A 25524-nucleotide genomic window follows, 5' to 3' on the forward strand; every position below is an offset into this window, starting at 1 on the left:
TAGTGAAGGAATAAAGATACATAAAATCAGCATGTCCCTTGGGAGATCTAAGAAGGTACATTGCAGCTCAACCAATCAGACAGTAAGCATCTGGAGGCCAGAAGTGGGGACATGCACAACTTTTGGTTACAGAGAATTTTGTTAATGAATAACTAAAATCACCTGGGCTAAGAGCACAGCCTCTGAAGTAAGACTGGTCAGGATCAAATCTCAGCTCCACCACTTATGAGCTATGGGGATTTACTATTCAAAATCGATACGCCTGAATTTTTCATTTATAAACCTAATGTGCGCCAATGCAAATGACCTCTTGGCCAGTTCCTGTACCAGACTCAGAGGCAAATAGTGGAGAACAAAATAAATATGGTCCTTGCCTCAAAGAGCTTACAGTCTAAGGGACTGAAATGAAAAAATAGAGCTTTCTCCCTGGGTTTAGTGAGGATTAGATGAAATGGTGTGTTTAAAAGCTTAGCTGTGCTGGCACTTAGTATGTGCTTCATAAATGTTAGTTTTGTGGGTGTAGTTAGTTATTATTATGGATAAAACATAAGTAATAACTGGCCTTTGTGTTGAGAATTAGCAACAAATAGAAGTACTTTGAATTTAGTAAGACAATGAAAGTTTTAAATGAAAAAATATTCAGCTAAATCAATAATTAGAGGAATACAAATTGAAAAGTAAATGAAATACATCTTTGTCTCACCAGTGCTTCCTTTTGGGGGCATCCTCTGTGGAGAAGAAATAGTCACTTTCATCCACTGGTGGTTGGTATTTGCATTGGTACAATTTTTCTAGAGGGCAGTATGGGTGCTTATTTTTAAATATATAATTCATGTGTGTATGATTTGAAATATGCATTCTTTTTGATGGAGTAATTCTATTTCTAAGACAATTTCCTTAAAACTAATGAAAATACATCCTGAGGATAAATATGGGCGATCATATACCCCACATCCTGTAAGCTCCATGTGGGGAAAGACTATGTCTGATCTCTCCATGATTGCATCTCCAGCATCTAGCACAGCAGCTGGTACAGAGTAGGCACTCAATAATATTTATTTAGTGAATGAATGAGCGAATGAACAAGTATGCAAAGGTTTATACACAAGGATGTTCGCTTCAGTGTTTTTATAATTGTCCTCCAAGGAAATCCTCAATGTCCACCTGAGGAAGATTGTTTAAAGCTGTCCATTCCACTTAGAATAGAAGCCACACTCTTTCCCATCATCTATAAAACTTGTATGATCTGACCTGAAGGCCATGCTCAGTTCTCATCTCCCACCCATTTCCCTCTCATGTACTCCATTCCTAACACAGTTTTCCTTGCTATTTCTCAAACAAGCCATGCATGATCTCACCTCAAAGCCTCTGAACTTGCTGTTTCTTCTGCCTGGACATTCTTCCCCTTGGCATGCACACGGCTTTCCATGACAGCTCAGTATCAGCTGCTCAAGAAGCCTGGCTGCCCCATCTAAAACAGCAATCCCAACACCTTCACTCTGCCCCCTTATCTTGCTAGATTATTTTCTTTAATCCTAGAGCAATACCTGGTAAGACTCATTGAAACCGTTGAAAGACTTACATAATTTATAAAAAAAAATCAGCGTTTTCTATTCATAATATGGACATGCATAAAATGCCAGGGTAGCATCTTATCTCTGGTAGTGAGGCTGGTAACTTGTTTCTCAATGTAAACTCACCTGGGAATAGAGACCGGCCTACCACGTCTAAAAAAAAATGGCTAGGACCTACTGACGAGTGGTAATTGGCCTGCAGAAGCACTGAGTTCTGCATGTTTTTTTAGCTACAGACATGGGAAGATAAATGATAGAGCCTTCCTTTTTTTTATCCTGAAAGATGGCTCTGTAGATAAACACACAGAGTCCCACATATAAATAACTCATATATTTTAAAATAAAATAAATGCATATTAACTAAATGCAGTAGAAACAATGAAAAATAATGAGGAAATTATTTGATAGGAAACAGGATATGATCAAGCCACCTTTGGTTTCACATTTTCCAGAGAAGCACCAGGAAGACCTCAAGCAGTGGGCTTCGTTTACACTATTTACCTTTTTCTTCAATTAAGATGAGAGAAGTGATTTAAAATACGAATCCTGGCAATCCTTTTCCTCATAAATATTAAAACGCCAGCAATGTTGGAATAATTAAGGCTGAACTGAAACACAAATGGTTTTCGCTTGCAGTTCTTCCACTTGCAAAATCCTGATGTTCCCTTTCCAGGCCGGATGAGCATCCTTGCAGAAACTGGGTTCAAATTACTACAGTAATAGCTGCAGTGTTAACAGAGAATCAAGTTCATACCGGACCATCAGTGGTCACCCTCTTAAAGATAAGCCTGCTCCTGTAAGCCCTGAGCTTGCAAGTAATCATATAACTGATACTAAACACAACAGTCTTCAAGGGGAGTAATTATATGGGTAAGCTTTTCTTTTTTTCCTGATAGCTTATACCCTAGAATTGAATGAAAATCCTGCTTGGGAGCTCCAGCCAAAACTTTCCACCGTGAAGGCTTTTTAAAAGAACTCAAAAGAGACCTTGAGTCATAGTCGCATTCCCCACCATGGACAAGCTCCTGCTGGGGTCAGAGGAGGAGACCTGCAGGGTTCCCACCTGCACTGCCCTCAGCTGTCAGAGGATGGACCCTAAGTAACGCTGCATGGTCAATACCGCACACGCTCCCACATACGCACACGCACACACACGCAATTCTCCAAAGCCACCCGACGAACCTTTCTCTGCTCCTTTGAAGTAAAGACTATTTTAGGTTTTTGCAGAGAGGATCACAGCCTTCCCATGAGTATGAGAAAGTACTGGAACGCTTGGAAGACCAGAATGAGAGACTTCCAGACCCAAGCCCCGACTAAGGAACAGGAAAAGGATTGGGATTAATGGGAACTGGGGTGGTTCCGTTAATAATGTATATTGCTTTCATTGTGATAATAAAACATTCCAGGAAGGAAGTTGCGAGGGAGAGAAAAGGAAAAGAGACTCTCTCTCCCCCTCTCTCTTCTGAAGGAAGCAGCAGCGTCTCCTTGCAGAACGACAACCCTGAGGATACAGCAGTTGTCTTCAAATCTGTGACCATAAAAAATCATTATCTCTGTGAAATACAGCAATTTGGGAGATAATCAAACGGTGACCAGGGGGCAGAGCTGCCAATCTGAAGGATTATGCTCCCGCACGCCCGCCTGCGCCTGACCTTCCTGGGAGCCAGCTGTCGGCGCGGCGAAGACGCCCCATCCACTCCGGGCACATTCATTAGGCTGCCGTCGGTGCAGGAGCCATTTGCATAACACCTCGGCTTTCTTAATTAGTACTTCATTTCTCCCTTGACTTATTTTGTGGCTAAGTTCACTGTCCCCCCTCCCCGATTCTCTCTTCCCTTGCTGAAATACACGAAGGTGTAGAGGAGGTGGGCCGGAAGGGTGAGAAGGAAAAACGAATAGGACTTGCAAATTAAGGCACTGGTAATTAGTCTATTAATATTTTCAAGTTTGAGGTTTCTTTGTGGAAAAACTAGGAAGAGAGGCTGCTTGCGGAGTAATTTATCTATCTTTGCAACTTCTAATTCCACTACAGACGCCAATAGGTTGTGGGAGGGATGGGCTGTCAAGTACATTTACCTCCCTCTCTGCCCCTTACTTAGAATACGCCCTATCAGGGGTTGATGAGTCTTTGGCTTTAGATTTTCAGAATTAACATTAATTCCATCAGAGGGAGGGATCACATCTATCCACTAATCAGTTGAACTGGTCTCAAATTCTCATGGGGGGATGGTGGAATCTTTTCCTGGCAGTTCCATACATTTCCAATTTCTTACTCCAACCTCTCTCTTGCTGGATTATTCTATACAAGCGAAATGAAAACTGGAGCAAATATATTCAAGATGTGATTATTACAGCTCTCCATTAAGGATAATTCAGATCCAAACAAAATCAAATTACACATTTCTTAAAGCTATGATTTATTTTACCTAATCTGAGGAGTAAGAAATGGCTCGATTTCCCCACCATCAGGTTATAGGCTATAGCCTGTGAGATTAGTGAATCCTGAATTCTGCTCATGAAGAGAAGGCAGGTCTGTTATGTGGGCCCAGGAGACATCTGACGGCTTCTAGAAGAAAATAGAAAGTGACCATAATTAAAAGCCATAATAAGTGATGCTTAACTTAGTCCTGAGATATATGATTCACATCAATAGAAATCAAAAATTATGTCTCAAAAGTCTCACTTACTTCAACGTCTACTGCATTCCTTTCATTTCCTTAAATATTTTAACTCTATAAAGTAAATCATTCTATTTATACTACAATACTCATAGGAATTTTTTTCAACTAAATATCTAATAAACCTTGATCCTTATCGAAAGTATAATGTTGGGCAGAGTGGACTCGGAAGGTAATAGGAAAATATAAATCCTCATGAAGTTGCAATTTAGTTGAGGAGAAAAGACATGTGCATAAGCAGGAGGATAACTATTCTGTGGCAAAAAAAATAGGTTCCCATGATGAATGAAGGTGTCTTGTCCAGGGGCTTTGTACACTTACTAGAGATGGGAGGTCATCTGTTGGTTGCTATTGTAATGTGAGTCCCAGGGTCTTTAACTAGAATATATTTATAACCACAGCCCATCTCTGCACATACATGTAGCAAAATATTTCCTTTCTGTGTCTCAGTTTCCACATCAACATACACATGAACCCAATCTACTACCACCAGTAGTTGTTAGAGGATTTTCCTGATACTTCTCAATACCAAAAATAGATTAATTGGTGAACATCACACGATACAAATTACCCAAAATTTTATTCTTTATTTCCACGGTTGAGAAAGCTCCAAATGAAAAGCCACAACCTAAACACAAGGACCTTTAAGTACAGCTGCCTAAAGGAAAAAAGACTTTAAGGCAGACTTTTTAATTGTTTCTGACATTCCAAAGAAATAACAATAATAACCAACTACATTTCTACTGCATTTGTGCTAACGATGTTACTTTAAGTCATGACCACTTTGAAAATTCTTAACCTATTTACTATAGATATGGCTTAATTTTCCTCCTTCAGTGGGCTCTATAACTAAGCCAAACATCAAGTCTACAGCTTCAATGCAAATAGTATCTTGACAATAAAGAGGGAGGCAGTGCTTTTTAAAAAAATCCCTTGTAACTCAAAAGCTGCTAAATTTTGCTGTAGCTATTAAGCACTTACACACACATACATACAAATAGAAAGAAATAAATAAAATAAAAAGAGACTTTGGACATTAATTCATGAAAGGAAACATTTTGATTCCAAGCCATTATTTTGGAGAATGCTGTATGCAGCCCAAAGAAACAATTTTGAAAGGAACTTACACGTTTCAAAAACCACTAGGACACGTTCAGAATTTCCTTTCCACACCATTTTTCTTAAAATGTAAAATTTATAAATTACAATTATGTGGACAATATATATTTTTCATAATATATGCATATACATTTGTATTTAGAATACACACACATACATGGAATGATATGCAAATGATAACTTTTTATGACTAACAGATTCTCTTTAATATGTAATCAGGCACACATGCATAATTTATAAGTAACATATACCTATTCACATTTCCAAATACATTTTCTTTTTATTATTTTTTATTCACTCTTTATTTTCAACTGAAATCAAATCTTTCTTTCACCAGGGACATTTTCCTCTCTCTTAAAAAAACGTGAATGCAGTCATTGAATTCCTACAATTAAAACTCTGTAAGAATTTCCTCTGAAAAGTTAAAAACATACGGGCAAAGGAGAGGCCAAGAAGTTATGTTGGCAGCGATAAATATTACTCATGAGCAATAAGAGGGGCTAAGATAGTATGTGAAGCGATCATTTGAAATTTTAAGCTTTGAAATATTTGCCCATAATGTTATTTTAACATAGTTGGTTGCACTGAAGGGATGTGGGTCTCTGTCCCAAGTGATGCTTCTGTGAACATAAAGTGTCTGCAGGTGTTTGCCTCCAGGTAGGGCACTGAAAGACAATGCAAATGAGGACAATTTCCCCCGTAGCAGCAACTATAGAAATTAACAAGCAGAAACCTGGTAGACACTGGCATCATTCTCTACAGCAAGATAAGTTTCGGGGCATTTTAGAACTTGCCCTCCATTAACTCCTGGATTACCCCATCCCTCATGTCTGCCACCAGGTCATAAGCATTGAAAGTGAATGTAAGAAATTCTCAATTATCCACTTATCTAATACACACTTTATATTTTATCTAGGGCGTATTTGATATCCTTACACTGGCTCCTGGCCACTGGCTACCAACAGCTGTGTGTTTGCTCCTGCAGCATACGCCTCTCTGTCAACTGGCCGGCACTTTGGCAAATAATTTTAACACAAGCCTAAAGCAGGCAAACTCTGCCCCATCCCATAAAAGTCATATAATACATTTCTAGTTAAAAAAAAATAATCTTTTTGTAGCAAATCTTATTTTAGACTATTGCTAAACATACTAGTTCACTCTGACCATTTTGTCAGTACAGATAATTAAGAAGTGAAAGAGAGAAAGAAAATAATTAACATAATGAGTCAGGCTTTTTTATTTGTGTTACTCACATAACTCTCTTGAAGTTTCCATGAGATAGGTATTAATGTACCCATTTCACAGATGAAGAAACGAAGACATACATGGATTGAAGAATTTCCTGACTATTACATGGCTAGAAAACAAAGTATTTGATGCCAGTACTTGATGCCAGATCTCTTTCACACTAACACGCTTGATTTTTTCCACAATAAAACGTTGCCCTGGCCTTGTATGCATATGCAAAGTTTGCAAATGGTTTGGGTAATTGCAAAATGAAAGGCATCTACAAAAAGGAAACATTCACAGTGCAGTGGAACTCATCTAATGAAACAGCTCGCAGATGTATATACAGCAATACAAAGTATATAATAAAATCACTCAGATTTAACAACCACCTAGAATGAAGTGCCATGTTCACTTCTGGCAGACCTGCTAGTCAAGCCCAGGCGATGCAGAGAGAATCGAGGAGTTGCTCTCCTGAACATGTTTCTAGTATTCTGACCGCGCTTTTTCATACATTTCCTCACAACATATGCCATCGCCAGTCATAAAATAGGAACTTGAAATCGACAGCACTGAGGCAGTGAAATGTCCTGCTCTGGGACTGCATAGCAACCAGATGTCCACAATGGGAAAGACAATTAAATACAGTACTTTCCCTCCAGGGCAGTATTGATCAAAGGAGTAACACATATACATGTTTCATCATTCAAATGCTAATGAATCTATAAACCTCATTATGTCTTACCTATCTTTGAGTTTCCACAGCAGTTTTTAGTGACATACCATATTTATGCCAGTAATGTTTGCACTTTTTTATCTGAGCCCAAATTCAGACAGGAAAACATTAGTCAAGAAAAAACATTATATATGAATATCATCCCAGAGCCTGCATTATCTGCAGATTGAGAATGGATACAAACTTTTCGACTCTCTGCTGGAAGTGTAACTTGTGTCAAACAAGAATTATAACCAGGTAGAACAACAAAAAATATGAACTAAATAAGGTACCAGAAAACAGTTACTGTGTGAATTTCGCAATGCTCCAAAGATAGATACTATGCAGACGTTATGATGTGTTTTCACACATGTTGCACAGTTCTACTGACAAGGACCAGAGGGCTCAGCCAGGACAACTAACTAGCTGAGATATCCATGCAGAGACAAAATCCTCCTCTTTCTCTTTCTTCTTGGATAACGTTTTCTTTTTTTGTCACTCCTTTTAATGGACTTTACTGTTGTCATTGTCATTTGATTTTAGAGAGGCAGTGTGATATGGTGGAAAGACCAGGGCATCTGAAGTCAGAAAGGTCTGGGTTCAAATCTGTTCTGCTGCTTATCAGCGAGATGACTTGGAGCAAATGAATTAATGTCTGTGAGCCTCACCATTTTCACCTGTAAAATGAGGAAAATAATTATTATTGCTAGCTGTGTGACCTAATATAATTTACTCAATATTTCTGAGAGATTTGGGTTTCTTCTATGTAAAATGAAATTAACAACTGCTTTATAGGGTGTGCCAAGTAGTAAATGTAATCATAGCTACACGCACCTAGCTCAGTACGGAGGTCCCAGTAGGTTCTGAGTAAACTGATGATCAGTTAGTAATTTATGTCTGAGCAAATTGGCTGTCAGCTAGAAAAGTACGCTCATGACAGAATATTTGTAAACTAATCCCAATAGTCAGAGATAATTTTTGAATATTTTGGTGTAATATTTTCCAGCCTTCTTTCTATGTATACACTTTTATATGTAGTTGAGATTATATTATCTATAGTTTCGTAGTTGCTGTGTTATCATATAATCAACATTTCCCTCATCAATTATAAATTATTTATAATCCTTATTTCAATAGTAGCATAATATCATTTTGAGGGGTATAAAACAATTTGTTCAATTAAGTTGTTTAATTTTCCTATTATAAATGCTATATCATTAGCCACATTTCTGACTATTTTTGTTTAGTTCTATTTTCTAAACTGCTTATCTGTAGCCCTGTGCCAAGAGATACATTGAGTTAGGGAGTTTGGAGAAAGAAATAGAAAGACGGGTTAATTTCCCCAGCAGCAATGAAAGAAAGTCAAAGAAAAACACGATATTGTTATGATAAAGTATAAAGAAGGAAAGAGGAACTAGAAAACCCACCAGGGAAACTTCATTTTCAAAGCCCCTATAGGTTGACAAATTTATAATAAAAAAAAGTGCTGACTAGAGAACGACTAATGTCCCGCAGAGTTTCTACATATTAAGAAAAAACTCCTTAGGACAGATGTGTAAGCCATCACATCAGTAACTCAGATGCTGGAATTCTGTACATTCAAGGAGGCTATAGAGAATGTTAGATGTTTCTAACATTCTAGATCTGAACATCAGGCATGGCCCTGAAGTCTTCCAGAAGTGCAGGAGAGACATTTCATTATAATTCTACCCTAAAACCACTAACAAGATTTTCTTACAGAACTAGTAGTTTAAAAACGCCAAATTGTATTTTTTCCAGTAGTGACATAAATTAGCTAGATTCCCCTATACAAATATCTACATTTGTTAAAATACAAAACAAAAAAGGATTGAAGATACATTTAGAAGGAGAATGCGAATGAGAATAGCCAACCACCATACTTATGTTCCCTTTGATAAAAGAGGGCTCTTCTAAACACAAATTTGAACTACATAGTTCAAAAAGAAAACAAAGAAAAGGCAAAGTAAAAGAAAATAAGAAGTAGAGGCCAAGGAGCTTGGATCACAAGTTGTGAACCTTTTATTTAAATCATCCTCTGAGTAGAAATGCGTTTCTACTAACTCAGACTTGGTGACCAGGGTTGGTCTAATGGACCATGTTCGGGGCTAGGCAATATACTGCATCCGTTTTCTTGGATACTGTGGGAGGAAGGAGTTTGAAAGAACCTGTGTATTCGAAGGGAAATGCAATCTTTCTCATTCCTTCCCACTTAGTCCACAAAACATGCTTAGGAGAGCTTTTCCATGTTCAACAAGTTTGTTTTGCTGTTAGAAGAAACCAAGTACATTTTCCTTCTCCTCCAGTCGTGCCCTCTCATACATCCCTCCTTACTGGCCCCAGGGTTTCGTCAAAACAAAATTACCATGGAGCCTGGGGTAGGACTCGATTTTTTATTCTATTGATCTTTATATCTGGTAGTTGCAGTTGTAGCAGTAAATTTCTATTTATTGGAAGTCCCCTGGGCTTGTGGCTTGATACCAGACACCTGGGGAGGGGAGTGGAGAGATACCGCCTACTGAGACCACATGCTCTCAGAGCTTCCGATCTGACACAGCCCATGTACAACAGGATGCCCAAAGGAAAGAGCAAAACAAAAGGAATGGAAATGTTTCATTTCTATCCATATCTGGAGAGATAGCTATAGCTTTGAAGATATGGTCACAATAGAGATGGTATACGTATTGTATCAGAAGTGACAGAGTATGACTGAATCAAATAGATCCATGTGAAAATTTGTTATAAAACTATTTTCTTTTCTATTTATAAACAGCTTACCCCTAGCTATCCAAAACCCTTGACTTACAGGGTGTCACACAATCAGAAGTGATTACAAACGCTAGCTCAACTAGACAATTAGTCTGCACTTGGACCATATTTTTTAAAGCTCTAAGTTTCCCAGTTCTGGTTATCTTGACAACGGTGCCTTCAACTGTCAATTGCCTGACAATTGTTTCTGTCAATTCAGAAACTCACAATCCTGTTCTATGGCCAAATTTGAAACCCTCACTGATGTAGAAAAATTACCTTACATCTGAGAATATATTTGATCTAGTCTAAAACGAAGTCTACTTGCTTCATGCATTAAATTCCTCTAGAGTGAAACATCTACTGTATCTTTTGACAGAACATCCCTCCTCTTTTGCCTACACACCTTTTGCCATTGTGTCATTTCAGCGTTTTTCACAATAACCCCCACTCATTACATCCTCTCTGTCCCTGTTTACTAACGTGACTATCATGAACTATTTTTGTTATAAATTATCTTCTAAAACTAAACTGGGGCAACCAATCTCATTTTCCACAAAAGACCTCAGGCTGGGCAAAGAGTACAGTCCCAGAAGTGAAATAACAGGGTTTTATTTTCTATGGTCTTCAGTCTAGTCAGCGGTTTTTATTGGCATTGAAATGACATTTGGGCAAGTTTATATTGCAAATTTTTAAAATATAACTGTTTAAAGGCTCACAATTAAATAGCTACTATTAACAACATCAATATAAATGAATATTGGAGACACTAATACCACTAATTTCTACAATTCAGAGAAGAATAGGCATAGAAATTTTTTGTAAGGGAAAAAAAGAAAACTTTCTCAGAACGTGTAGAATTGTAATGTAACAGCAAAAGAATTATTTAGATATATGTTCTGTTCAACTTTAGAGATAAGAATGAATGGAAAAGAAAGAGGAGCAGGGAGGAGAAAGGAGAGGGAGAGAGGAAGGGAAAGATAGGAAAGACTGAGCATATGAAGAAAGGTTTTGGGGCCAGCCCCGGGGCCGAGTGGTTAAGTTCTTGAGCTCTGCTGCGGTGGCCCAGGGTTTCGCTGGTTCAGATCCTGGGTGCAGACATGGCACTGCTCGTCAGGCCATGTTGAGGCGGCATCCCACATGCCACAACTAGAAGGACCCACAACTAAAATATACAACTATGTACTGGGGGGGTTTGGGGAGAAAAAGCAGAAAAAAATAAAAGCAAATAATTTTTTTAAAAAAAGAAAGATTTTGTTCATTTCAAATATGGGTGACTTTTATGTGACACTTCTCAATGATAAATATCAAACTTAGTGGTCAATTTTCAGGACTAGCACATTTTAAGAATATCTATAAATTAATAAATTTACATAGATTGTTCTTTTACGATTTTCTCTGTCTGGCCCCTCCATTAGGAGGGCTATTTCGTTTATGCATTCAGCATTCTGTTCTGCTGAGCCCTATGAGGAGACAGTCCAATCTCGAGTGTCTTTAGGAGGACCGGCTGACTCAATGTCCTTCATTTCAATAAGGCACTCATTCACTGGCCTTATCTTGTTACAGATTTACTTTGAGCACATTCTAAATGATTAAATCATTTTAAACTTACTGGTTTCTATGAGATAACATTATTTCTCTCCAAGAATTTGAAACCATCATTCATTTAAAAAGAAATGCTGATTATCAAGACAAACCAGAACAGAAGCTAAAAAGCAAACATTAAACAACCGTGGGCATTCACCAATGATTTCCAGAATACAAATGATCACGTAAGATATAGTTTATTGTACTAAGCCACTTTTACCCAAATTTATCGTGTTCTTTTTAATAACTTTCATTGCCTTACTTCCACCATTTACTTTTAAAGGCAAATCTTATTTTGTGATTCTATGAAAGATCTTATATAGAACCGGGGGAAATTACTATACAAATGCCATTACCTAGAAGTTTGAAATCCTAAGACTACAAAAGGGTTAATTAATTACATTATCTGTAGCTTTACCCGGGCTACATTCTGCCTGGAAGGCATATGGATCCACTCAGCTGCTGAATTTGTAAGAGCTGTGTCCTTTTCAGGCAGAAGAAAAATCATCCACATAACCCTCTTCCACTCCCACAGTAAGCACAAGATGTTTCTTTTTCAACTGATTATTGTGTTCTCGGTGAAATAATTAGAAGAACCAATATTAAATAAGTACCAAAATATTTCATACCATCCTAAAAATCTGAGTACTGCATAATATATTTCCATCAGTGCCTACTTACTAAGCTTCTATTATGTTCTAGACAAAGTGCTAGACACTGGGGTGGGCTGAGGAGATTCAAAGATGAATGAGACACGGTGCTTGCCTGCCAGGAACTCATATCAGAGCAAGTTCATAAGAGATTAAGCAAAAAAGAACATTGCAGGGGCTGGCCCCGTGGCCGAGTGGTTAAGTTCGCGCGCTCCCCTGCAGGCGGCCCAGTGTTTCGTTGGTTCGAATCCTGGGCGCGGACATGGCACTGATCATCAGACCACGCTGAGGCAGCGTCCCACATGCCACAACTAGAAGAACCCACAACGAAGAATACACAACTAGGTACCGGGGGGCTTTGGGGAGAAAAAGGAAAAAATAAAATCTTTAAAAAAAAAAAAGAACATTGCAAAAGCATTCCAAGATTTGATTTGCTGAGAAAGCGGCGGTGGTGTGTAAAGCACTCGCTTAGCTATTTACGCAGTCCAAATTAACTGCACGATTGTTCAGCTCGTTTTAGATTTTCTTTTCTCTTCTCTCTCTTCTTCTCCTAATATTCCTCCTTCTGTAGTTCCCTTAGTTCTTTCATATTTTTTCTCTGTTTTGCTTTGTTTTGCCAAAAAAACTGAGGTCTCTAAAAAAATGCACATAATATCATAGGAAAAATATGCCAAAAGGCAAAGGGAAATTTAGGATAGACAAGTAAATTGAAATGTGATAAAATTATACAACAAAGTGAACACTAGAAACTTATGTATAAGGAAGGATGGCAAATGGGCTCTGAGTTCCCTGGTGGCCAAAGACAAATGAGGCATAATTCAAAGTTTCCAAAATATTGGCAGCATTTCAGCCGCTGCTAAGAAGCAGAACAATTTCTCCCAGTGTTAAGTTGGAGAGAACATTCTTTTTGAGTCCACAAGAAGGGAACATTGTATGGAGTAACAGACAGCATTCTCTACAACATCCAACTACCTGGCAGAGTGCAGTTTTTTAGTATGAAATGCCAGATTTCGTTGGGGTAATATGGTTATAGAGGGATCGAAAAACTCTGAAACCTAAATCATATACATCATGAGATCTCTCTCTCCGGCTCTGTATGCACGTGTGTGTGTCTGTGGGTGTACACCCACTCAAATATATATGTAAAACTAACATTTTGAATGAGATAATATTGCACTGATTTAGAAAGTGTTCTCTAACTCCATAATTCTTTTCCTTTTTTCTTCTCCCCAACCCCCTCCAGCCATAGTTGTATATTCTAGTTGTAGGTCCTTCTAGTTCTGTTATGTGGGACGCTACCTCAGCATGGCTTGATGAGCGGTGCTAGGTCCACGCCAAGGATCCGAACCAGTGAAACCCTGGACTGCCAAAGGGGAGCCCATGAACTTAACCACTCAGCCAAGAGGTCAGTCCCTAACTCCATAATTCTTAAGAGGAAGAAGAAAAAGAGAATCAACAAAGAACAGCTTCTACTGTATGAGCAACTCTTACTCCAGCTCAGACTTCCCGCAAAATAATGAACATGTCTACTGAAATTGATATAAGTAACAGAGCCTTAGAAGAAGATAAACACTAAAGCTGAAGACAAAGCTCAAGATAGACTCAAGAAGACAACTGAAGGCTTCAGTTGAAAATAAAATTAAAGCACACTATCAAAAAGAAAAAGGGAGTCTGGTCCAGTGGCACATTGGTTAAATTCGTGTGCTCTGCTTCAGTGACACATCTTGGGTGTGGATGTATGCACTGCTTATCAAGCCATGCTATGGTGGCATCCCACATAAAAAATAGAGGAAGATGGGCAAAGACGTTAACTCAGGGTCAATCCTTTTTTTTTTTTTTTGAGGAAGATTAGCCCTGAGCTAACATCTGTTGCCAATCCTCCTCTTTTTACTGAGGAATAGTGGCCCTGAGCTAACATCTGTGCCCACCTTCCTCTATTTTATATGTGGGACACCTGCCACAGCATGGTTTACCAAGCGGTGCCATGTCCGCACCCAGGATCTGAACCGGCGAACCCCAGGCTGCCAAAGTGGAACGTGCGCAGTTAACCACTGCGCCACAGGCCCAGCCCCACGAAGACTACTGCCTTTACTATTCCTTCTCAAAAACAACTTGTTCAGAAAATTCTCATGGAAGAATAAGACACAAGATTATTTGAAGTTTAAGTATTTGCATTTAGTTTATTACTAATGTATTATAACTTGTGTAGAGTCTGAAAAACTGCTTCTACAGATGGAAAATTTTTCCCAAAAATACTCGTAACTTAATGATAAGATCAGTAATATTCTTTTTTAGGACTGCAATATTTCATTAAAAAAATCAAGTGTTATTTTATTTTCCATTTTCAAGATAAATGTTTTTATTTTGAATTTATTGTTACATAATGGTTTATTTTATTAGTTTTAGTATCTAATATTTTATCAAAATGATTATAGGTTTGGCACTCAAATTTTTACAAATTTCTGCTTTTACTTGACATTCTATCATAGGTTTATACATTTTAAAATTTTGATTTGCCTTGAGAATTTAGCATCGCTGATTCTTCTATGAATCTCTAATATTTTAAAAATATCATACCATGATTATTACAAATATTTCTGTATTATGCACTATAAATATTACAATGTTGTTCTTGTCCTTTTGTCCCACTGTTGCAATCAGCACACACACTGAGATCTGCTCAGTTGCTCCCATTATCAGCTCTAACTCTGTCTCAACCAAACACGTCAATTTCACCAACCATCTGAGCAAAGATTAGAAACTGCCCAAACTATGACAAAAACAAAACACACAACTTTATCTTGTGAATTTACTACAACCTGTTCTGCTCGCTGGTCCACCCAGGATGGAACGAATGCCTATTATGTGATTATGTGACATGGTCAAAGACTCAGAGTTCCATGAGCATTTAGCTCAGATAGAAAGATAAAAATTTAATGATGTCAAGACTTTTGTTGCAGAACATGGAATTCAACTTAAAAAAAAAACTCACTAAATTGTATTCTTTGTTCCCTTGCAAATTTACGTTTGATCTTAGGCAAGTGACCACAATTTTTTGTGTCTTAATTTTCTCATTTTGCATATGGATCCATTGAAATAACCTTTTGTGATGCCCTGTAGAATAACACATTCATGATGAGTGACTATGAAATGTAAATTCCTTGTTTCCAGGAAGCCATATCTTTTTAAATCTCCATTTGTTTCTGGTAGCACAGTAAGAGGATCTAGTCCCTGGTTCGGATGAATTAGGTTAAAGTAACATAGGCTAAGTAGCTGGTTACACAGTGCTAAAACACCTAGATTTGCTCAAAATTGGTCATTTTCCAGATCTTTGGTCTGCGTGAGACGCAGTAACTAGCTGCACTGCATATTTGATTGCACTGATGAGACCTTTGGTTACCATGAAATTGCAGCCCATACATCATAGCAAGGATTCAGGCATTCTGCACACAGCCGGGTACCCAAATCCTGCACAAACTATCATTGCAAAACTGAAAAACTCAGCCAGTTTGGTGGAAAGTTCTGTCAACCAGCTTGATGCCTTATAGATAACACAATTTGCCAAAGGACTGAACTTTTTCTCTATGTTTCAGGGATCTATTTTGGCTCCAAACAAGGAGTCCGAGAGAAAGGAGGCTTGGCGAGACACGTGCTTTGAGCCTAAGCCAATAAATAAATCTGAGCGAACGCATTTTGGGTCAGCATGGGTTATTTTCTGTACTCTCGAGTTGTGTGACCTAGAGATGAATTACTTTATCACCTCTTAGGAAAACTTCTCAGGTCCGCTATTTCTTAATTTATAAAATGAAAAGGCTGCTTGGAGGAATTATGGCCTGTCATCCAGAAAGCGTTTTGAGCTCCCTCACAGTCAGTAGGCAGCATTTATTGAGCGCCCACTGTGTGCTTAGCACTGTGCAAATACAAGGTGTCAGGTTAACAAATCACAACCCTTCTGGCTGCAAAATAATTTTTAAAAACCCTTGGCTCCATTAATATTCCATGCCATATGGTGGGGAAAGGTCTAAATTCTATTGCTTTGCTTTTACAGATAATTTATGAAAAAAAAATGAAATATTAACTAGGAATGTGGTAGAACGGCTTTCTGTTTCACGAGGAGATGACAAATGAAGCCACATAGGCACACATTTGAATAAGGAATTATCAATCAACCTCAAACTTGACCCACAGCTGCCATCTCTATAAATTAATGTTTACCATTTTTAAGTATGTGCAGGACATCTGGAAACACACAGGCTGTGGCTGGCGAGAAATTTCCAAGAAATAGTATATCAAAAGCTAATTATAGCAGCAGCAAGCCCAAGTGTCATTTTGTTATGGTGAATTATAGACGGGGAGCTCTGTCACCGCAAACTGTTATTCATAACTAAATCATAATGCTTTTAAGTTTTAATTAATCTGCTTAGCTTTAGTTGCAAGGGAGAAGCTTGCTTAACTGCTAAGCCACAGAGGCTTTCTCAGGCTATCCTGGAACTGCATCTGAGCACCTGAGGGAGCAAGAGCACATTATCAGGCTGACATTGCGTCTATTAAAGAGAATTTCTTTTAATATGCCAGAGACTGAATATTTCTTTCTATTTCATTATCCAAAAACCAATTAATTTTCCATAAGAGCACCAAATTAATTACAAAATACTATGGAAATCAGAGATGTCTCTCCTTCCCCACCATTATGGAAATGCCAAGCCCCTTGGCAGCAAAGTCTTTCGAAGGTACTGGTTTTTCTCCTTAGTTAACATTTTCTGATGTCAGGAAAACCCTTAAGAGCTGGCACTTTTATTTCTCTTTCACATGACTTATTTCCTCCCATTGCTTACCCAATCCACACTCTTTCTATTTAATCCTTACTTCATGAAAGTTAGCTGGAGAAGGGAACTTTTTCCACAAAGAAACTCCCTCTTATGCGTTGTGACTTCTTGGGTTTGCATCTTGTCTGCCCAACTTGACTGTAAACTCTTCAATAGGCAGGGCCATGTTTTAAACTTATTTTATATGCACACCTTCTCCTATCTGCCGTTGACATGAACTTCTATTCTGAATCCCTACTAGGAATTTAGTAAATTCTTGTCAGTTGAAAGAAATCTTTTTTTTTTTTTTGAGGAAGATTAGCCCTGAGCTAACCACTGTCAACCCTCCTCCTTTTGCTGAGGAAGACGGGCCCTGAGCTAACAACATCCGTGCCCATCTTCCTCTGCTTTATACGTGGGACACCTACCACAGCATGGCTTTTGCCAAGCGGTGCCATGTCCGCACGTGGGATCTGAACCAGTGAACCTCAGGCCTCCAAGAAGTGGACCGTGCAGACTTAACTGCTGCGCCACTGGGCTGGCCTCAAAAGAAATCTAATTTTAATTCACAAAGAGAAATGTAAATTTACTGGACTTGCAATCCAGAATAAATCCAAAAAATAGAGACAGTAACAGAAACCTATATGGTTTCTTCGTCAAGCAACCAACAGGAAAACAATGGTCATAACTTGTGGCTATTTAAAATTCTGTTAAGCAAACAAATTTTTTCCTTCTGAGGAGTTTATGATGACCTTCCATAAAAGGGGTACAATGAAAGGAAATAAGAAAATATGTACACAGGATGATAATATTTGATTATAAATTTTATCATCTATGAAATAAAGGCATTAGCTGATCTTCAAACTTTTATTTAAAGCAGTGGAATCTTTCTCAGATGAAACAGTAGAAGGACCTTCTCCCACCAACAAAGGTGCTTGGATTGACGCAGGTAACGACGGTCCTGGTCTGTGGTGCCTTCTTGAACTTTCCGTGGCCCCAGAAGTGACTCCTCCACTTTCTGCAAAAAGACCGTGGTCGCTGAAAACCCTTCTAAAAATGACTGGGACAGTCTTCCTGGGGACATAGCATACATCGTACTTCATCCATTTCTCTGAAGTGCCCAGTACCGTGCCTTGATCCAGCAGGCATTTAATACACATTTTATTGATTTTGAACCAGGATCAGTGTCTTTCATCACTTTCTATCTTGAATTACTGATTTATTTCTTAGGATATTTGCCTATATCTAGCTTAACTGAAATTTAAAAGTACAATAAATATTTTCCCCATGGTTTTGGTTACTATTTACCTAATTTAGCTAATAGATGAGTTTATGGTTAAAATGCTATAATTTATGCATCAGTAGGCAATCATTTAAACAAGGGCTCTATTTAAAACAATTTTTAAAGAACTATTTAATCTAAAAGCTGTGAAAGATGTGGGCCAGGCCAGCTTGGCCTTCTTCCCTAGAACCGTGGATTGGTTTCAGTTTATTCAAATGGAAGGCCCCTGGGGTGCACTGTCTGACTTTCAGGCCTCTTCCAAACTTCAAAGTCTACAATTCTCTGGTAACAAAGGTAGTTTCTCCTATTCCACACATCAGATAACGCCACCACTCCTAAATGTGCTTCCTCACAAGAGGTATGGAGTTAGAGACGGAAGAAGATGTGTCCATACTTAATTCTTAGTTCATACACAGGAAGGCAAAAGATTTCATTTGCCTCTATTTGGCAGGTGATTTTCTTCTGGTACATTAAAACATTATTCTGGATTACTACAGTTCCATCAAAGTGTCCACCATACTTTGAAGCCTCAAAACATGGTTATTTAAGTCAAATTAAATAGATTACATAAAGTGCAACAAGATTTTGTATACCCTTTCTAATAGGGAAACTGAGGCACAGAGTGGCTTGATGACTTAACTAGGGTCATTCTTCGAGGCAGGAATTCAACCTCTTTGGCCCATGGAGGCTTGCTTCCTCCCAAAATAGGTTTTTTCCCTGAATCCTACATTTCTGGGTGCAAATATATATATATTTTTCTGGAACTCAGTTGACAGGGAAGCTAACGACATGTCTGAGCTGTCTTAGGCTTTTATTTTCCCTCATTTTCCCATCCTTGCCATAAAACAAAAATAAAGTAAAAGCAAGGAAAAAAAAAATCTTTTGATTTGACCTCTAATATGGAAGAAAATCGAATGCTGGCATCATAATTGCTAAAGCATTGCCGAAATCTGCCTCTGACTCACAGCCAACAGCAGAGGACAAGTTGAAACAGTGGTGGAAAAATAATTAAAACACTTGGAGACATTAGGTTCGTATTCTTTGCTAATAAAATTACATTTTTGAGCCTCCAACGATAAGCCTCTAAGAGTGCCTCAGCCATGGGTTCTCTGGGGTAGCCGCTCCCTGTAAAGCCACGTTCCTTTAATTTAAAAACAAACGCTGATGGGAGCAATTTAGCTTAGCTCTTGCCTTTGTGTCAGCTCAGGGCTCAGAGAGAGGAACGCTTTTTGCTCCATGAGTCTAGCAGATTGTGTCACATGTGGAAACACAGGAATATGGGAAACATAACTAAGTCAGGCCTGTTCATGCCATTTCCAGAGCAACCATGAGACCCAACCTGCGGTCTTTTTGGGAGTGAAGGAGGAAGACTTGGCCAAAACTCAAATTTCAAGTGACCACTTCATTCTAGAGTACCCAGATTTTAGCGAACAGGGCCACAGATTTCCACGTCTCCTTGTATGCTGTTTATCAGGCCCCTTATACAGATGAGGAAGGTTGACATAGGGAAGTTACCCACTCACCTGAGTCACACAGCTAGAAAGTGATGGGCTGAGGGATGCTACATTCTCGCAATCAATTGAGAATAGTAAAAAGTGGATTAAGAGATGAAGTTTATCTTGCCAGATAAGCGAGCTATGAGGATTAAATCAGGTATCCTGTGAAAAGGCTCAGCATACTTTCTGCTACCTGGAAGGAAAACTAACATTTTTTAACATCCATTCTTGCCTCCCTTTCTTTTTCCTTTTCCACTCTCCTTTCTTACTCCTTGTGGCTGTGCCTCCAGTCCACTTAGCAGCCTTTCTTTGGATTTTCTCTAACTTCAGCACGCGTCTCTGGAGGGGCCGACACCTGAGCAGCAAAGGGAGTGTCGAATGCACAGACCTCACGCAGTCAGGCAAAGAGAAGACAATGTTTCCTGTTTTGCTTAAACTGCCCCTTTTGGTTGCCAACCTTTGGATGATCCTCTTTGCTATGGAAAGACTTGTACAGTAAGATCTAGATTTTTCCCTGAGTTGTAACTAAGAGCACAGAATCATCAATTTACGCACTGTCCAGCCTTAACGCCCTCTCGCCATGTCTCACCCGTGTGCACAGATCCACGCGCTCTCTAGCTCGTTGCTGTGAAACCCGCAGGTAGCCTCTTGGATACGGAGGGAAGCTCTCACACCCAGAGATTACCCCGTGCAAGTCCCTGCAGGATTCTAGGCAAAGGATTCTTCAGAGGCTCATACAGTGTTGTTGGTTTTTTAACCCCTAATTTTACTCCTCTTCTCAACAGTATTTAAACACTCAGAAGTCCTGACAACAATCAGTTTGACGTTTCCTCTTTTAGTACAGATTCTTTCAAATCGGCTTCAGACTCATTTACCATTACCTTCTGAATGAGCTCTGTAATGCGACAGTCCAGAGCGCACGTCTTTTGCTTTTACCTATTCTAGGAGACAGTCCTTCACCCTTTATGAAAATGTCACCTCCAACTCTTATAATGTTCTGTCCATCTAAGTTTGGGTAATTAAAGACATTCACTATTATTTCCTGGCTAAATTTTACTTCTTCCCCAGACTTTTAAAATACTTTTTTCTTAGATTCATCAGTCTGTTATACATACCTCTCGTTAATTATTTATTAAAGTGTTATAAAATTCTCTTCATTGCCTTATGGACTTTCTTTTTGTCTAAGATTACTCTTATATTTAAAAATAACTTCTGGGCCTTGGCTGAATGGTTAAAGTTCCATGTGCTCTGCTTCGGCAGCCTGGGTTCCTGGGTTGGGATCTCGGGTGTGGACCTTCTCCACTCGTCAGCCATGCTGTGGAGGTGTCCCACTTACAAAGTAGAGGAAGACTGGCATAGGTGTTAGCTCAGGGCGAATCTTCCTCACACACACACAAAAATAATAACTTCTTTCTTTTTGTTAAAAAAGCAGTACATAGTATCAAAAACTAGAAAGTACAAGTATGAAAATAATTTTTTTTAATCCAGGTTCCTCCCAGCCAGTGCCTATTTAATGTCCACATCCAAAAACATTTGCATTCCTTTTTTTCATTTAATACAATTTTGTGGGCATGCCATATTTTTATGTCAATAAATATATTCCCATATAATTGTAATCATGGCATAATATTCTATATGTGGATATGTCATAATTTATTTAACCCAGCCCTGTTGTTCAACATTGAGGTTGGTCCCCACATATTTTATGAAAACTGTATAGTAATAAGTATTTCTTATTGCTAAGTATTTTGCCTTAACTCTAATATCCTTTAAGACAATCTCAGAGAAGTGGGTCACCAGGCTGTGCATTCTTAGGGCTTTAACTTAGTTTTTATAAAAATGTATCAATTTGCACTCCCATGTCCACTATGTAAATGCATATTTATCTACACTCTAGCAAAGTTAGGTATTATCTTCATTTTTGCCAGTGTTAGGTCATTTTAAGCTATATTTTCTGAATTATTTAAGAGAATCAACACATCTCATGTTTTTAACTCTATCATTGCTTACTAAATGATTCATAACAAGGTGCCTCTTCTGCTGTCACCTCATTCTCCTCAGTCCTAGAGAATTTTCAGTCTTGGATCACTGTTTACCAGTGATTACACTTCCACCAATGAATGTTTACACTGCTGACTGGACAAGACCTTTGTTTTCTGCCAAATATTTAATTTGCAAACATGATTACCCTTGCTTCCTTTCTGGTATAGAACCATTTTTGCATTCTGGCTTGCCTTTTGGGGAGACTTCCCTTACCTATCTGATGCCCTTGTGATACACTGAGTTTTCTGCCAGTCCCTTTTTCCTCATAATGGCCAAAGCCATTATGCTGCAGGAACCATAGCATCCCGAAGCTCAGGCCCTTCTTTGCACTCAGACCTCCTCCTTCCTGTAGAGGAAACGCTTTTCTGTCGTCCTTATTCCTTTCAGTACTAGCTCTGGTGTTCAGGTGAAGCTCGTCTTCAGGATATTTGTGGTCAAGATCAGGGTTTCTCAACTTTGGCTCTATTGACAGTCAGGACCAGATAATTCCTTGTTGTAGGTGCTGTCCCGTGCACTGGAGGATGTTTAGCAGCATCCCAGGCCTTTGCCCACTTGATGCCTCTAGTCCCCTACCAGGTGTGACAACCGAAAAGGTTGCCAGACATTGCCAAATGTCCCCTGGGGGCAGAAACATCCAGCTGAGAACCACTAGTCTAGGGGATAGAGAGCTTCTAACAAGTAACATCATCTTGGGTTGTATTAAAAAAAGACATAGTGTCCTGCTCAAGTTGGGCACATGTCTTATCGCCTGAGGTCCTGTCAGAGAATATCTGTAGCACTGACTCGAATTTTGAGTCGCACATTTTAAGACATGCAAACAAAACAGAAAGCTTCAAAACTAGAGGAACTCAGAAGATGAAACATTTGAAGTTGCCCAGATAAGGTCTGGTCAGTAGTCTGAGCTCACTTGTGTTTATAGAAGATTCAGAAAGAACTATTATTTTGCTTAATAAAGAGCCAGGCAAAAGATACAGAAAGATATATTTCAACTTAATATAAAGAATGTGGTCCCTCAAAAGTTGATAAATTTCTCATCACTGCAAGGTTAAGCAGAAACAGGATCAGAGTATTGTTGGAAGGAATCCCTGTACTGGAACGAATCCCTTTACTGGAAGGGATGCAGAATCTGATGTCTTCTACAGTTCTTATAATTCTAAACCCAGAATGTCTCCTTGCATGGAAATCAGACATGTAAGCTCTTTTCCAGCAGCATACAGTATATGCAAAAGTCACCTGGGTAGTCTCCCCCACCAGGTCTCTTTCTGCGCAAGGCTGACCACCCAAAGCTCCCTGAAGAGCAAGCACCCTCCATGCTGCCGGTGGTCAGCCACAGTTCCTGATCGCATATTCTATGGCACCGTATGAAGCACCAGGCAGCAAACAGCCCCAAGTTCTCAGCATACAGAGAAAAAGCAAGGCCCAAGCAGAAAGGTAGGCAGAATAGCTGGGGTTTCTTGGACACACTGGGGAAGCAGACACGTCCATTGCTAACCCACTTTTGATAGGTCCCCTAAAACTGGGTACATCAGACAAGCTTATAGAGAAGATGGCAATTGAAACCATAAACTACAATTATACATTTCTCACTCTCAGTCTAAATAGGCTTAAAAAAACCTTACGGGAAGACAACCCAAATGCTGACATAAACAGATATTAAAACTATTTAGCTTTTCTCCTTATGAGTTTAACTCCTACACAATTATGCACCCATGGTACCTGGGTTGATGGTCTTATATTTTTCTCCAGCTTTTTCATAAACGTACATCATACCATTTCCAAGGCAAGTATAAGCTCTTTGTAAATAGTAACTTTGTCCCCCTCTTCAGATATCTATGAAACTTTCCTTTACAGTACTTTATACTTCTAGTTGTGCCCATATTTATTCGTGAATGGAGTTTGTCACCTCCTTTGAACAACAGTCTCGAGCAACCGAATGCCGGAGGGCACAGGATCAATCCACACTGACAAGCAGTGCATGCTCACTACCTGCTAACTACTCTGCCTCCAATACCCTTCATAGCTTAAAGTGTCGTCACAGTGCTGGGCGGCAAGCATGTCCTCAGAGAGTACTGTTGATCCATATGGACTCCCTTTCACTCGAAAATTTCCTGAACTCAACAATAAGGTTAGTTAATTCCTTTTGTAAGGATCAAAAGTCACATCAAGTTGTTAGAGAAAATAATCAGTTGGTTGATTTTTTTTTTCAGTCGCTGGGTAGGCACATCCTGAAATAAAGAAAACTCCATTAACTTCTGTGTCTCATTTGTTCCGTGTCTTGGCTTCCTAGTAGACTGTGAGATTCCTAAGTTCAAAACTGTTTCTTGGTTTAATTGCACATGGTACCTAGTCGAGCATGATGTACACATAGGCCCTTGGTGCGTGCCACCCTTCACATCCCGAGTATAGCAGCTCCATGAAAGAGAATTCCTTTCTGTGCCCAGTCACCTGGGAGAACTGGCTCATCGAGTGCCATTTCCAGAGATATGCCATCCTTAGATGGCACCACTGGGGGACATTCAGAGCAAGATGTCAGGTCACTAGGCTCTTCCTCCATTTTTAATACTTTGACATAAAGACATGTCTCTAAGCCTTTGGTCTCTCCCTGTATCTTGCGCCTCCTCTACCTACCTCTCAAGAGAGGCACAGTGGCTAAGATCATGCACTCTGGTGCCAAATGGGCCCAAATCCCAGCTCAGGTGCTTACTAGCTTTGTGACTTATGTAAGTTACTCAATTTCTCAATGCTTCTGAATCATTATTTTAAAAATAATTACAATAATAACAACAATAATAATACTTTTCTCATGAAGTTGTTATGAGAATTAAATGAGTTAATAGACGTCAAGCACTTAGTGTCTGCCACCTAATAAACTCTTAATAACATTAGCTATAGCTACCTTTGATAATGTACATTAGAGAATTAAAAGTACTCTGCAATGTGGGATGTTATGATTGGGTCCTTTCTTGTGCCATAGTTCTAACGAAGAAAACCTGTCTGCAGAAATAACTTCTCCCATACTCAGGGTAATTGTCATGGTGACTAGAAAAGTTTGTTAAGTGGCACTATAGAACTAGCTGTCTCAGTTTTCTCCCTTCAAGACAAAGAAATGTTGAGGTTATCCACCTTTTCAGGTAGGGAGGGAGCTAATGATCTGAGAGTCATGTGAATAAATACAGCTAACCAACAACTACCAACAACAATAACCTGCAAAAATCATGAAGAAATGCTGAGACATGGTACCCAGAAGTGCTTGATCTTGAATCCTGTTTTCAGACCACTAGACAATGGCTTTCTCAGAATTGCTGACCTTCCAAATCCCCTCTTTTTTTTTTTCTCCTCTTCTCCCCAAAGCCCCCCAGTACATAGTTGTATGTTCTTGTTGTGGATCCTTCTAGCTGTGGCATGTGGGACGCTGCCTCAGCATGGCCTGATGAGCAGCGCCACATCCGTGCCCAGGATCCTAACTGGTGAAATCCTGGGCTGCTGAAGCAGAGCATGCGAATCCAAGCACCTGGCCATGGGCCGGCCCTCTAAATCCGTTCTTTTAAGGAGAACGACAAGGTAATGACAGTGGCGTCTGTG

The sequence above is a fragment of the Equus quagga genome, chromosome 15, assembly GCF_021613505.1.
Source record: "Equus quagga isolate Etosha38 chromosome 15, UCLA_HA_Equagga_1.0, whole genome shotgun sequence".
Lineage (NCBI taxonomy): Eukaryota > Metazoa > Chordata > Mammalia > Perissodactyla > Equidae > Equus > Equus quagga.